Below are 13,613 nucleotides of genomic sequence, written 5' to 3' on the forward strand. Positions count from 1 at the left end.
GAATGGGGAGCTGGGGAAAGACGTGAGGTCATGGAGAAGTGGTCTGGGAAGGACTAAGTTGTGGAGAAAGGTGAGGGGAGGGGGCGGAGATGGGAGGAGATAGGAAAGAAGATCGGGAAGGGGCTTGAAGGGAAAGGTAATGGAGAAGTGCAGGTGAAGGAGGGGGGAGGAAGGAGATAGGGAAGGGACTCGGGCAGGGTCTTGAAGGGAAAGGCAATGGAGAAGTGGAGGTGAAGGAAGGGAATGAAAGGGGGGCAGGGCACAGAGGTCATAGCATATATACTTTATGTAAACTTCACCAGTGAGCCTCCTCGCCATTAAACAGGTAATAGCAGTGGTGGACGCAACAGCACCAAGAAGAAACAACGACAGCAACAAGACCAACAAAAACACCCACAGGAGTAGCAGCAGCAGGAGCAGTAGCAGCAGTAATGGTAACAACAGAGCAGCAAATAATGATATAATAATACAACACTAATGATAATAATATTCATAATCATTACTATAATAATAATGGTAATCATTATTACTGACAACGGTAATAACAGTCAATTAAATACTGCTACTACGTTCGATGTGGTGGGGGGGGGGCGGAGCGAGAGAGAGAGAGAGAGAGAGAGAGAGAGAGAGAGAGAGAGAGAGAGAGAGAGAGAGAGAGAGAGAGAGAGAGAGAGAGAGAGAGAGAGAGAGAGAGAGAGAGAGAGAGAGAGAGAGAGAGAGAGAGAGAGAGAGAGAGAGAGAGAGAGAGCATTCAGTCACTCTAACCTCTACTCTCCACTAATCATCGACTCCCTCACTTCCTTTTCTTCTTTCCCTTATTCTCCTCCTCCTCCTCTTCCTCCTCCTCCTCCTCCTCCTCCTTACCACCATTTCCTCCGCCCCCCCTCCACGCACCCTCTCTCCATCTCTGTCCTCAAGCAATTTTTCTTCCACTATTTCATTAATCTTCCAATCTCACCCATCTGCTCTTTGATCACTCCCTCTCGCGTTTGTTTTTTCGCCCCGTATATTTCTATTAATTCATCACTCCTGCGTAGGTTTGTCGTCTTGTCCTTTCGTGTTTGCTGCCACTAATTCTTTCGCTGTTATTATTATCATCATTACTTTGTCTGGCTGCTCTGTCTACTCTCTCTTTCTCTCTCCCTCCTTCTCCTTCTTCCCCGGTCCCGGCTTTGCATCGTTTATCACCGCCTGTCTCTTCCTGGCCGACCTAATCACTACTTTTGCCATTCCTCCTTCCATGTCTGCTGCTTCCTGTGTTCCAGTATTAATTAGTGTTTCTGGGTCTTGTGTTGTGTGGTGTTGAGCTGAGGAGTATCTTTTCTCTCTCTCTCTCTCAGCAGATATATATGTTTTTGGAGATTTATTTTTCCGAGTATTAAATTCGTACTTTTTTTCTTTTTTTCGTTTTCTCTCGATCTTTCTTATTTTCCCGTTACTTTCGTTCTTTCATTTCTTTTCACTCGTCCTTAGTCATTATTGTTATTGCTATTTAGATTTATTCCCCATTCAAAAAATTAGTTTCTTGTCTGCCTTTCTTTCTTCACCTGATATCTCAAACGCAAAATATATCCAATTTATTTTCTTCTCTGAGGCAAACGCGATGGAAACATGGGTACTTTCTTTCTTGTTAATTTTCCTTTGCCACGCTTCTATATGCAGCACATTTTTTTATTACAGTTTATATTTCTTTCGTTTCGTGCAGGAGTGATGCTGTAGTCTTATCTTCCCCGCCTCGCAACTCTACAAAAGAGCAGCAACACTTCATACTTGAACTTTAACAATTTCTTCCTCGCAGATTTGGAGTTGATATCGTGGCGCGTTTTGATATTTATCGCTTTTTATTTTTATTTATTTATTTTTTACAACAAAGGAGACAGCTCAAGGGCACACAAAAAAGGAAACAATTATAAAAAAAAGCCCGCTACTCGCTGCTCCTAAAAATAATCCAAAGAGGTGGCCGAAAGAGGGCTGTTAGTTTTTTCTTTCTTTTTCACGTTGGTCCACTTCTTCAGGGATTAGGTCAATAGAAAATTCAGAGGGTAGAGGATAAATAATGAGGAGGGAAGAAACCACAGCAACAACGGATAATGCAGAAAACGACAGGTATGCACGCGTGAAATTTTATAAAGTGAAGAATAAAAGAAACAATAGGTTCACGAAAACTCAACTGGTGGATGACAAATGATAACGAAGAAGAGGGAAGAAAACAAAGCAACAACTGATTAGCGGGCGTTTTTTACACCTTTTTTTTCTTGCCCTTGAGCTGGCTGTAAAAAAAAATGCAGAAAGCGACAGGAATGCACGGGTGGTGGAGTTTCATATAGCGAAGAAAACACGAACGATTTGGTTCAGGAAAACTCAAATGGGGGATGATCAGTGATAACTAGGTGAAGAAAACAAGGCAACAGTTGGTAAGGAGGACAGCAACAAAAAAATGTACGATGGAAATTCAACTCAAAAGGTGCAGGATAAATAATGTGGAACCAAGAAAAAATCGTTACGAAGATTTATGAAGTAGAAGACAGCAGGAACACACGAGTGGAGGAGTTTCGTAAAGCAAAAAGAAAAAAAAGGAAAAAAAGAAAAAGGATTAGGTTAGGGAAACTCCAAAGGGTGCAGGAAAAGTTATGAGGAGCGAAGAATAAGACAACCCTTGATAAAGCAGAGGGCAACAGACAGGAACACAACAGCGAAATAAATAAAGAGAAAAAAAGCATATCAGGGTGGCTTAGAACTATACAAAAAAGAAAACAGGTGAAAGCAGGTAAGAGGCGAGCAGGACCCCACACGATAGCGTTATGGAAGTGGACACAAGAAGGTTGAATAAATGAAAGACAAACAAGAACACAGACAATGCAGGGAGGAGGAGGAGGAGGAGGAGGAAGAGAAATTAGAAGAGGTTGGGAAAAGATTACGGGAGGGAAGGTGGGGGAGAACAGGTACAAGAAATAGAGGGTGAGGGAGGAGGACGCGTGAGTGAGGGGGTTAAGGGTCGCGGGGGCGCGGGGGGGCAGGTGATGGAGGTGGCAGGTGAAGACAGGACTCGGGTGCAGGTGAGCCAGTGGAAGCGGCAAGTAATAACAATACAACAACAGCTATAACCAAAAATATAAACGCCACAAACGGAACCAAAATAATACTGAACAGGGAAAGAAGAATTAGAGCTTCATGGTAGGTTATCATTGAATTCAGAGTACAATAATAAGAATAATGAAGAAAAATGCAATGTACAATGATGAATATTTGAGTAACAGAGAATGCATCAGCTATATCTACAAAGAAACAAATAATAAATGCAGCAATAACGAAGGAAAATCAGTGACGAAATAAGAAATAAAACTTGAAGAAAGAGAGAAAAATAACAACACTAACGAAAGACAAGAAGCAACACGTAAACGAAAACAACGAAAATAACAGATGGAGGTGAGAAAAATGCTAATTATATCAACGAGTCTTTGCGACCTACCAAAAAACAAACAATGAGAGGGAAACGAAACAAAAACAACACAATACGCACACCGTTCATTGGCAGTCATCGGAAATCAGGATCAAGAACACTTCAACACGCACACACCAAAAAAAATAAAAAAAATAAATAAATAAATAAAAAAAAAATAAAAAAATCGTAAAAACAGACAACAGACAGACATGAAAGTAGAACATGACTTTCACACGACGCATGAAAGACGAAAATATGAATGACATCGATCTTATAGCGTTGTCCAATTACCTGACAAAAACCAGTGACGACGATGATGCTAATAATAATAATAGCAATAATGACGATGACATTAACAATTATAATCACAATAACCGTTACAACACCTTAAAAGGATATAATTAAGCACTGGACGACACACACACACACACACACACACAAGATCGAGAGAACACAGGCATCTATATCCATCGTCCGCCCCCCTTCGTCCTTCCTCCTCCTCCTCCTCCTCCTCCTCCTCCTCCTTCTCCTCCCTCAGTACCTCTTTGTCCCTCGTCTCCTGCCCTCTTTGCCCGCTTCCTCGCCCCTTCCTCCGCGGCCCTTATGAGAGGCGCCTTAATAGTGTCGTGTATTGCCAGCTATTACGTGTGCTATCTACAAAAGAGTTGGCTCAGTGGTAATCAATAGAGGAGAGAGTAAAGAAGAAAGCGAGGAAGGAATGAAGGAGGAAAGGAAGACAGGAGGGAAGGAAGGGTAAGAGGGCGGGAGGATTCGAGGGAGGGAGGGAAGGATGGAAGGAAAGAAGGAAGGAAGAAAGGAAGAAAGGAGAGAAAAACAATAAATGAAAATGTTAGAGGAATGGAAGGAAGCAAAAAAAAAAAAGAAGTAAGTAAGTAAGGAAAGAAAGAATAAAGGATGAAAGGATGACAATGGAGGAGAAGGAAAGAAAGAAAAAATGAATGAACGACTGTAGGAAAGAAGAGGAAAATGACAGGAAGGAAAGAAACCAGGATAGAAAGCAACAATGAAAATAAACGGAATGAAAGGATGACAATGGAGAAGGAAGGAAAAAAAGAATGAATGAACGACTCTAGGAAAGAAGAGGAAAATGACAGTAAGGAAGGAAACCAGGATAGAAAGCAGCAACGAACATAAACGAAGAAGGACGAACACAATGAAGGAAGGAAAACCGCAAGAAAGAAAGAAAGAGGCAGTGAAGGAAAGAAGGAAGGATACTACACCCCGCGTTGGTGACCTCAGCGATCATTATCCTGGGAGTTGTTTTGCTTCGGTTTGTGTGTGTTTTCTCTGCGTTACGCCGGACGTCTTTGCATAGCCGAGGCGACACTGTGAGCGGCGGCGAGGGGGAGGGTGAGACGAGGCGAGAGCGGGAAGGGCGAGGGCGGGAAGGAGTGCTAAGATGGTTATTGGATGAGTGATGAAGCGGTAACTATAGAAGAGTTTGCAATCATGTGTGTGTGTCTGTCTGTCTGTCTGTCGGTGTGTATGCTTCTGTTTGTCTGTCCGTCTGTCTGTCTGTCTCTCTCCCCACCATTAACACCACAAGCACCACCATCACTACCAATGTACACGCAAGAACGAACACACACACACACACACACACACACACACACACACACACACACACACACACACACACACACACAAACAGACCGCCACTACTACTACCATCACCACCACCACGACCACCAAAACACACACACACACACACACACACACACACACACACACACACACACACACACCTGCCTAACGTGAGCTTCATGGGCCGGGAGAATCTATCAGAGGTGGCCCCCCAGAACGCCTCAATCACGGTAATTAGTAACAAAGGGTTATAAACCGCCGGGGAAATATGCGGGGCGCGGGAGGGGGGTTTGTTATTAACCCGCGAACCCGCCGCACTAATAGTAAAGTGACTGACGGAGAAGTAAATGTTTCAGGGCGATTTGGAGGCGGCGCGCGTGCATGCTTTGGGGGAAGGAAGGGGGAAGAAGGAAGCCACAGAGGGAGGAGGAAACATAGAACCATGGAAAAGCAGGCTCCGGAAATATAAAGACAATTTGATATCTTTAAGCGACACTTATTCATTCGGTACTTCAATGACCTGCAGATGAAATGAAAGCACAGTAGGAGAATGTATACACTGGATCCCCTTGTTTGGCAGACTTGAGCTCCTCGGGTTCATCCAAATGCGGCATTACGGTATTCACAACCAAAACTTACACTTTTTTCTAAGCTTCAGGTCACTGCTAATGGTGAAACTATGATCCCATTTTTCTTGTGCGACCTACAGAGGCTTCCCACGTTCGTTGTACCCTTGGTTACTATTTCTGAGGCCAGAGGCGGAGGATGAGGAGAAAAGGAGGAGAAGGAGGACGAGGAGGAGGAGGAGGAGGAGGAGGGGAAAAGCGCAGTAAAGACAGGGAGAATATTAAGAATAACGTATGAGGGAGGAATATAATGAGTGTGATGGCGAGAAGAAACGAAAAAAAGGCAGCGAGGGAGAAGGGAGACGGCAGAGGAGGAGGAGGAGGAGGAGGAGGAGGAGGAGGAGGATGTGATGCCGAAGAAAGCACAGGAAGACAGGAAGAATAAGATTAAAGATAAGGTATTAGTTTAAGGGCAAGAGGAAGGGGAGAGAAGACAACACTGGAAGAAGAAGAAGAAGGAGGAGGAGGAGGAGGAAAAAGAGGAAGAGGAGGAGGCGTTGGGGAAAAGATCAGGGAGAAAATATAGAAAGGAGGAATATACATGAAAGTTTGGAAGAGGGGAGGGAAAGAAACGAAAGGAAAAGAAGATGATAAAGATGGGAGGAAGTATAGTCATGAATTAGTGGAATTAGGAATAAAGGTTTTAGGAAAGAGAGAGGATTAGGAGGGGGACACGTAAGACGAGAGAAGGAATGAAGGAAGGAAGATAAGAAAAAGGGGGAGGGAAAAGAGGGAGAACTAATATGGAAGGAAGAGTAAGTAATGAGAGGGAGCACACAGTTTAAGAGGTAAGAAGAGAGAGGAAAAAAGGAGGGAGGAAAAGGGAAAGTAAAGGTGGAGGGAGGAGAAGGAGAGAGGGAGCAAAAATATCAAAGGTGAGGAAAGGGGAAGGAAGAACGAGGAGGGAAGAAAGAGGGGGAAAGCGTGCAAGGAAAAGATGACTGAGTAGGAGGAAGAGGAGGAGGAGAGAGGAAAGAAGAGAAGGAGGAAGACAGAAGAGAGTGAGGAAGAGTCGTCAACTTGTCCATTGTAGAAATGAAGAGAAAGAAGGAAAGAAAAACGGAGGAAAGAAAGGAATAGGAGGAAGTCAACATGAAAATATAGAAGAAAAGAAAGAGGGATGGAGAGAAAGAAGGGAAAAAGAGAGAAGAGGAAAGACAGGAGAGAAGGAAGTATACATGAAAATCGAGGAGAGAAGAGGAAAGAAAGAGAGAGGGGGAAGAAAAGAATCAGAAGAGGAAGGATACATGGAAACAGAGGAGAAGAGAAAAAGAATAAAGGAGAGAAAGAAAGGAAGAAAAACGCAGGAGAAGAGAAAGAGACAGGAGGAAGTATAAATAAGAAATGGTAATGAGTGAATGTATGATAGAGAAAAAAAAATATGGGTCAATCTTTAGAGTTTATTTAGTACAAGTAGGAAAGAAAGAATGTGAATAGGGAGGAAAAGAAAAAAAAAGAAAAAAAGAAGGAACGATACCTTAACAAAATAAAATAAAAAGTGAAAAAAGAGAAAATAAGAGGTAAAAAAAAAGCTCAATAAAATGAAAGGAGGAAAAAATTAGTGATAAGAAAAAGGAAAAAAAGAAGCAACGACATTTCAGTTAAATAAAAAAAGTGAAAAAAAGAGGAAAATGACAGGGAAACGATAACCTAATACAATGAAAAGTGGGGAAAAAAATAAAGTGAAGATGAAGAAAATGAAAATTACTTAAATATTTTGCGTGGAATTTAGAAGAGAGTCAGAAGCTAAGGTGGATGAGGAGGAAGAGGATGGAGAGGATGACGATGAGGAAAAGTGCCCTAAATAAATATAATCAAAGTAACAGACATGTCAATTAATAGTTTGGGTTGATCTAATATGAGAGGAAAGAGAAGTTAGAGATGAACCGTGGAGGAGGAGGAGGAGGAGGAGGAGGAGGAGAAGGAAGGGGAAGAGGAGAAGGAGGAGGAAATAATATGAAAATTTGGCACTAAATATTTAATGATAATTTAGAAGGAGAAAAATGAAGTGTTAGATGGGAGGCAAATGAGGAAAACGAGGAGGGGGAAGAGGGGGAGGCGGAGGAGGAGGAGGAGGAGGAGGAGGAGGAGGAGGAGGAGGAGGAGGAAGAAAAGGAGGAGGAGGGGGAAAAACACGAGGAAAACTGAGAACTAAATACCTGATGAGAAATTTAGGAAGAGGCCAGTTAAGTGTTAGATGGGGCGGTGGAGATAAAGAAGAGGAGGAGGAGGAGGAGGAGGAGGAGATGAGGGAAGGAGGAAAAAAAAAGAAAATGAGAAAAAAAAACTAAGTAAATGTTTAGGGAGAATTTAGGAAGAGGAAAGTGAAGTGCTAGACGAAGAAGACGAAGAGGAGGAGGAGGAGGAGGAGGAGGCGGAGAAGAGGGGGAAGGGAAGGAGGAAAAAAGAAAAGAAAATTAGAGAAAAAAAAACTAAGTAAATGTTTAGGGAGAATTTAGGAAGAGGAAAGTGAAGTGCTAGATGAAGATGAAGAGGAGGAGGAGGAGGAGGGGGGGGGGAGGATAGAGGAGGGGGGGAGGGAGGAGGAGTATTCCGTAGCTCATTAAAGATGGATCACCTATGCGCACACCTTCGATAATCCTCCATTAAGGGAAGGATCAGACGAGGGAGGAGGATCCAGCGCGGTGATGCGTGGGCGCTTCAGTCATGTCTTACCATCAGATAAGACACCACCCCTCCCCCCCTTGTACCCCCTCCCCTGTCCCTCCTCCTACCCTCCACATCCCTACTCCCTCCCTGGCTCCGTCTCTCCGCTTCCTACTCCTTGTCTCCTATCCTTTTTTCCTTTATTCCCTCCTACACTACCTTTTCTTCCTCCCCACCTCCTCCCCCTCTTCTGTCCTGTCTGTTCTAACCTCCACTTCCCTCCTCCCTCCCTGGCTCCGTCTCTCCGCTTCTCTCCATTCCTACCCTTCATTCCTCTTCCTTCCTCACATACTTTCCTCTTTCATTCACTTCCTTCCCCCTTCCCTTTCTTTCCATCCAATTCCTCGCCTCTTATTCTTTTATTCTTCATCCTTACCCTCTATTTCTTTCCCTTTTTTCATATTACATAACTTCTTTTTCCTTCCCTACGTCCCCTCTCGTACCCTCTACTTCCCTCCTCCCTCTCTACCCAACTTGCTCCTTGCCTCCTATCCTTCTTCTCTCATCCTTATCCTCCTTCCCCTCCTTTCCTATTACATTTCCTCTTCTTTCCTTGCCTACTTCCCTCTTCCCTTCCTTATTTCTCTTCCCCAGCATCCCCACAACCACTGTCTGTTTCTCTTCTTTTCCCTACTTTCCCATCCTTCTCTTCTCTTCCCGTACTTTTACTTCGGATCCTTACTTTTCCCTTTCCTTCATCCCTCAATCCCCTATACTCTTCCTCCACCCTTTCCTCTATTCCTTCCCTTTCCTTCCCTCCTTTCCTTCCCTACTCCTGTCCCTTCCCTTTCATCCCTAACACGTCCCATTCCTTGCCCTGCCCCTCCACTCCCTTCCCTTTCCCTCTCTTCCCTCCCATACCTTACCCTACCCTTCTTATCCCTTTCCTTTCCCTTCCCTCCCATACCTTACCCTACCCTTCCTATTCCTTTCCTTTCCCGCTCTTCCCTCCCATACCTTTCCTCGATCACCCACCACCACCATCTCCCTCTTCCCTCCCCCTCCCTCTCCTCCCTTCCCCACCTCCCCCCTCGAACAATCCGGTCCCCTATTATGGATTCGCCCCACAACTATAATAGAGTAATTGTCTTTTGACCTTAATTGATATAGTGTGATGTACTCCCTCGACGCCTGGCTCGGGCTCTCCACAATCATACTCATTACGAAGAACAACAGTCTGCTAAACGCCTGTAATTTGCAAAGAGGAAAGTGCAGTAAGTCAGAATTATAACCCTGACTTATGATGGCCAGGCTCAGGTGGACTTGTGATTAGCGTGAGCAGACAGGTAGATGGATGGAGGGAGCAACGTTCAGGTAGACTTCTCAGGGAGGAGAGATAGACAGGTGTGCGTGCTTGTGGCCGGGGCGAAAATTCAGTGAAGAAAAGTGTCGGGCCATATAAGGAGGAGCAGGAGGAAGCAACGGGGAAAAAGGGAGACACTGGCACGGGTAAGAAAGCAGGGATACAGGTAGGCTTCTAGGGGGAGAGGGATGGACAGAGCTTGTGGAGAGGGAGAAAATTTGGTCAAGAAATGAGTCACAGGGGAAAGCAGAGAAAAAAAGAGATATTGGAGAAGGTAAGAAAGCCGGATATACAGGTAGGCTTCTAGGAGGAGAGGGTTAGACAGAGCTTGTGGAGAGGGCGAAAATTTAGTCAAGAAATGTGTTATTTAGGTCATAGAAGTCACGGGAAAGCATGAGAAAAAGGAGATATTGGAGAAGGTAAGAAAGCCGAGAATACAGGTAGGCTTCTAGGAGGAGAGGGATAGACAGAGCTTGTGGAGAGGGCGAAAATTTGGTCAAGAAATGTGTTATTTAGGTCATACGAGTCACAGGGGAAAGCAGAGGAAAAGGAGATATTGGAGAACATAAGAAAGCCGGGAATACAGGTAGGCTTCTAGGAGGAGAGGGTTAGACAGAGCTTGTGGAGAGGGCGAAAATTTGGTCAAGAAATGTGTTAGTTAAGTCATACGAGTCACAGGGGAAAGCAGAGAAAAATGAGATATTGGAGAAGATAAGAAAGCCGGGAGTACAGGTAGGCTTCTAGGAGGAGATGGATAGACAGAGCTTGTGAAAAAGCGAAAATTCAGTCGAGTAAAGGGTCAGGTTATACGAGCCACAGGAATAAAAAACAAGGAAAAGGAGACTCAAAACTGCCACAGGAAAGGAAGCAGGCAGTACAGGTAAGCTTATAGGAGGAGAGGGATAGATAGACCTTGTGGGAAAGACGAAAATTTAATCGAAAAAAGTCAGGCCACACAAATTACATGAGAAAGAAGGGAACAGGGGAATCAAAACTGCCACAGGAAAGGAAGCAGGCAACTCAGGCAAGTTTCTAAAGGGGGGAACGAGAGAGAGGAAGACAGTTGTGGCTTGTGGAAAGGATGAAACTGTACTCGAGGAAAATTTTAGGCCACACAAATCACAAGAGAAAGCAGGAAACAGGAAGACTCAGAACCACCACAGGAAAGGAAGCATGGGCACGAGAGGTCACCCAAACAAGAAACAGGAGGCAGCAGGGAAAGGGCAAGGCGCCGGGACAGCCATAAGTAAACAGGTAATACACGTGGACGCAAGGGGTGGAGGTATAATCCCCCGACACAAAAGACAAATAAGAAACGTGTTGCTCCAAATACAAAATGCAAGCGAGGGTCAGAGGGAGAAAATATGACATCGTAGCAGGCGAAAAATATGAACGCCAAAGCACTGAGTACACGCACGCAAGGGAACGTCTGAAGCTCAGTAACCAGACGATGCACTCACAGATATAAACAATAATTTTAAACATGTGTACAGAACCACTACTTTCCAACGGGTGGACATACACACATACATACATACTCAGAGAGAGATAGATATTGGAATGAAAAACGAAGCATGGGGCAAATAGAAGGGATTTAACACACAGACAGACAGACAGAGACCAAGAAGGAGTACGGCCCCACACACACACACAAAAAAAAAAGAAGGCAAGGACGGTACGATCAGGTATGCGGTTAGAAACATAAATTTGAAGGTGAGAAAAGCGAGAGTGATAGTTAGACAAGCAAATGAGTACCTGTTATATACAAGGGGGAAAAAAGTATACTTCTAAATCATCGTGACGGGCAAAAAGAACTGAAACTCAAAACAAAGGGAAAAAATGATAGTGATGAGAGAGAGAGAGAGAGAGAGAGAGAGAGAGAGAGAGAGAGAGAGAGAGAGAGAGAGAGAGAGAGAGAGAGAGAGAGAGAGAGAGAGAGAGAGAGAGAGAGAGAGAGAGAGAGAGAGAGAGAGAGAGAGAGAATGGATAGACACACACACACACACTCCCTTCCTCCTCGTGTGAATGACTCCCGCGTTACATAATATTTTCGTCACTCTTTATGGGATCGTTTACCCGTTTTCTGTGCTCTGCTTCCTGCTGCACCTCCACCACCACCACCACCTCCGCCACCACCAGCATCAGTGGGTGGCGGCGAGTGTCTGATGTTGAGGTCGATGGGATGTGTATGGTAGCGGGAGGGCGAGGCGTGGTAAGGATGCGTTTATTCAGGGTGGGAAAGGTGGCTATAAGGTGTAAAGGGATGTACTGTAATTACTCTGAATCGTCTTGTATAAAGCTAAAATTCCACCTGCCGCAGATTCTCCCTTGAAGGCGTAGGAACATGCTGAGAAATTAGAAGTCGATGAAGTCCAAACGGAGGGTAGTGAATGCCATCTGCCTGGGTGATCGGAAGCGTGGTATAGACGCCTTAATTTTTCTTTAAGTGAGAGAGAGTTTGTGTTTCTCTACGGTATAAGTGTGAGAGAAAATAATGTGTTTGTGTTTCTCTATGGTAGAAAAAAACCCATCACTTTCTATAATTCGGAAACGTGATATAGACACCTTAATTTTCTATAAGTGAGAGAGAGTTTGTGTTTCTCTACGGTATAAGTGTGAGAGAAAATAATGTGTTTGTTTCTCTGTGGTAAAAAAAAACATCACGTCCTACAATTCGGAAACGTGGTATAGACACCTTAATTTTCTATAAGTGAGAGAGAGAGAGAGAGAGTTTGTGTTTCTCTACGGTATAAGTGTGAGAGAAAATAATGTGTTTGTGTTTCTCTGTGGTAGAAAAAAAACATCACTTTCTACAATTCGGAAACGTGATAGACCCTTTAATTTTTCTATAAGTGAAAGAGAGTTTGTGTTTCTCTACGGTATAATATGAGTGAGATAAAATAATATGTTTGTGTTTCTCTATGGTAACAAAAAAAAAAACACGTTCTACAAGGGCAAGTTAAGAGAGTGTCGAGTCCCTGGTGTACCCCAGGGATGTGACTGTGGACGTGGTTGAACGGCTGACAGAGGAGGACAGACAAAATACAAACGAACAGACATGCACGCGTTGGTCTTTGAAGTCTGCGAGGTGGCGATGATGACAAACGGGAGTCGCATTGGGCAAATACATCAAGGTAATCGATGGCCCGTTTTCTGTCTCTCCCACTTGAGTGCTAATAGGGGGACTACGATGGGTCAGCCGCCGGCCACAATCGCCTCCCACACCCTCAGATGCTCGCTCCTCCGCCCTTCACCCCTCTCCTCTCACCTCGCCTCAGATAAGAGCAGACCCTAATTACACCGAGAGAAATCGTAAAATATTCTCGGAGGGAGTAAAAAGCATAATGAGAATCAAAATCTTCTCATTAAACTTCCACTGCCCTCACTTTACCCCCATTCCCCTCATCCTCATTCCCCTGCACCTTCCCTTCTTCACCCCCCCCCTCGTCCTCCCACGCCCGGTGAGTCCGATTTTCATTACCTGGGAGCGGGAAAAACTCCAACCCGCCCACTAAAACAACAATGAATAATAAAACTGGTAAAAAACTTATAAGAGCACTGACCTTGCCGCCGCGCCCGCCGCCGTTACCTGGCCACTGAACACTCTCTTTTACACACCTGCGGAGAGAAAGGGAACGCTTGAGTAAAAGATGATATTTAGAAGGTGGCACAGCAGTGAGGTATACGGAGGAGGAGGAGGAGGAGGAACACAAGAATGCAAAGGAAGAACAAACAACAGCAGACTTGATGGTTCTTACGAGGCTGTTTGTGACAAGCTACACTAACTATCTAATCAAAGGTGGAAGATGAAGGACAGCAAAGGCGAAGGCGAAGGCGAAGGAGGAGGAGGAGGAGGAGAGAAGGAGAAGGAATGTAGAGGTAGAAGTAGTAGGAGTAGGAGTAGTAGCAGTAGGAGGAGGGTGACCACAGTCCTCCCAGGCACTCAGTGGGGAGTCGCCCCTTAATGTGG

At 44.5% G+C, this 13,613-nt stretch overlaps 1 long non-coding RNA gene across 1 annotated transcript in view; it reads right to left on the reverse strand.

Annotated features, from left to right (window-relative positions):
* The window catches only part of LOC127009356 (uncharacterized), a 69,769-nt gene extending 56,507 nt beyond the window's left edge, over positions 1–13,262 (reverse strand). Inside the window, exon 1 of the long non-coding RNA XR_007761889.1 lies at positions 13,207–13,262. This is a non-coding gene — a long non-coding RNA (uncharacterized LOC127009356). The remainder of the gene's footprint in view (positions 1–13,206) is intronic.
* Positions 13,263–13,613: the final 351 nt, after the last annotated feature.

This window comes from Eriocheir sinensis, chromosome 40 (genome assembly GCF_024679095.1).
Source record: "Eriocheir sinensis breed Jianghai 21 chromosome 40, ASM2467909v1, whole genome shotgun sequence".
Classification (NCBI taxonomy): domain Eukaryota; kingdom Metazoa; phylum Arthropoda; class Malacostraca; order Decapoda; family Varunidae; genus Eriocheir; species Eriocheir sinensis.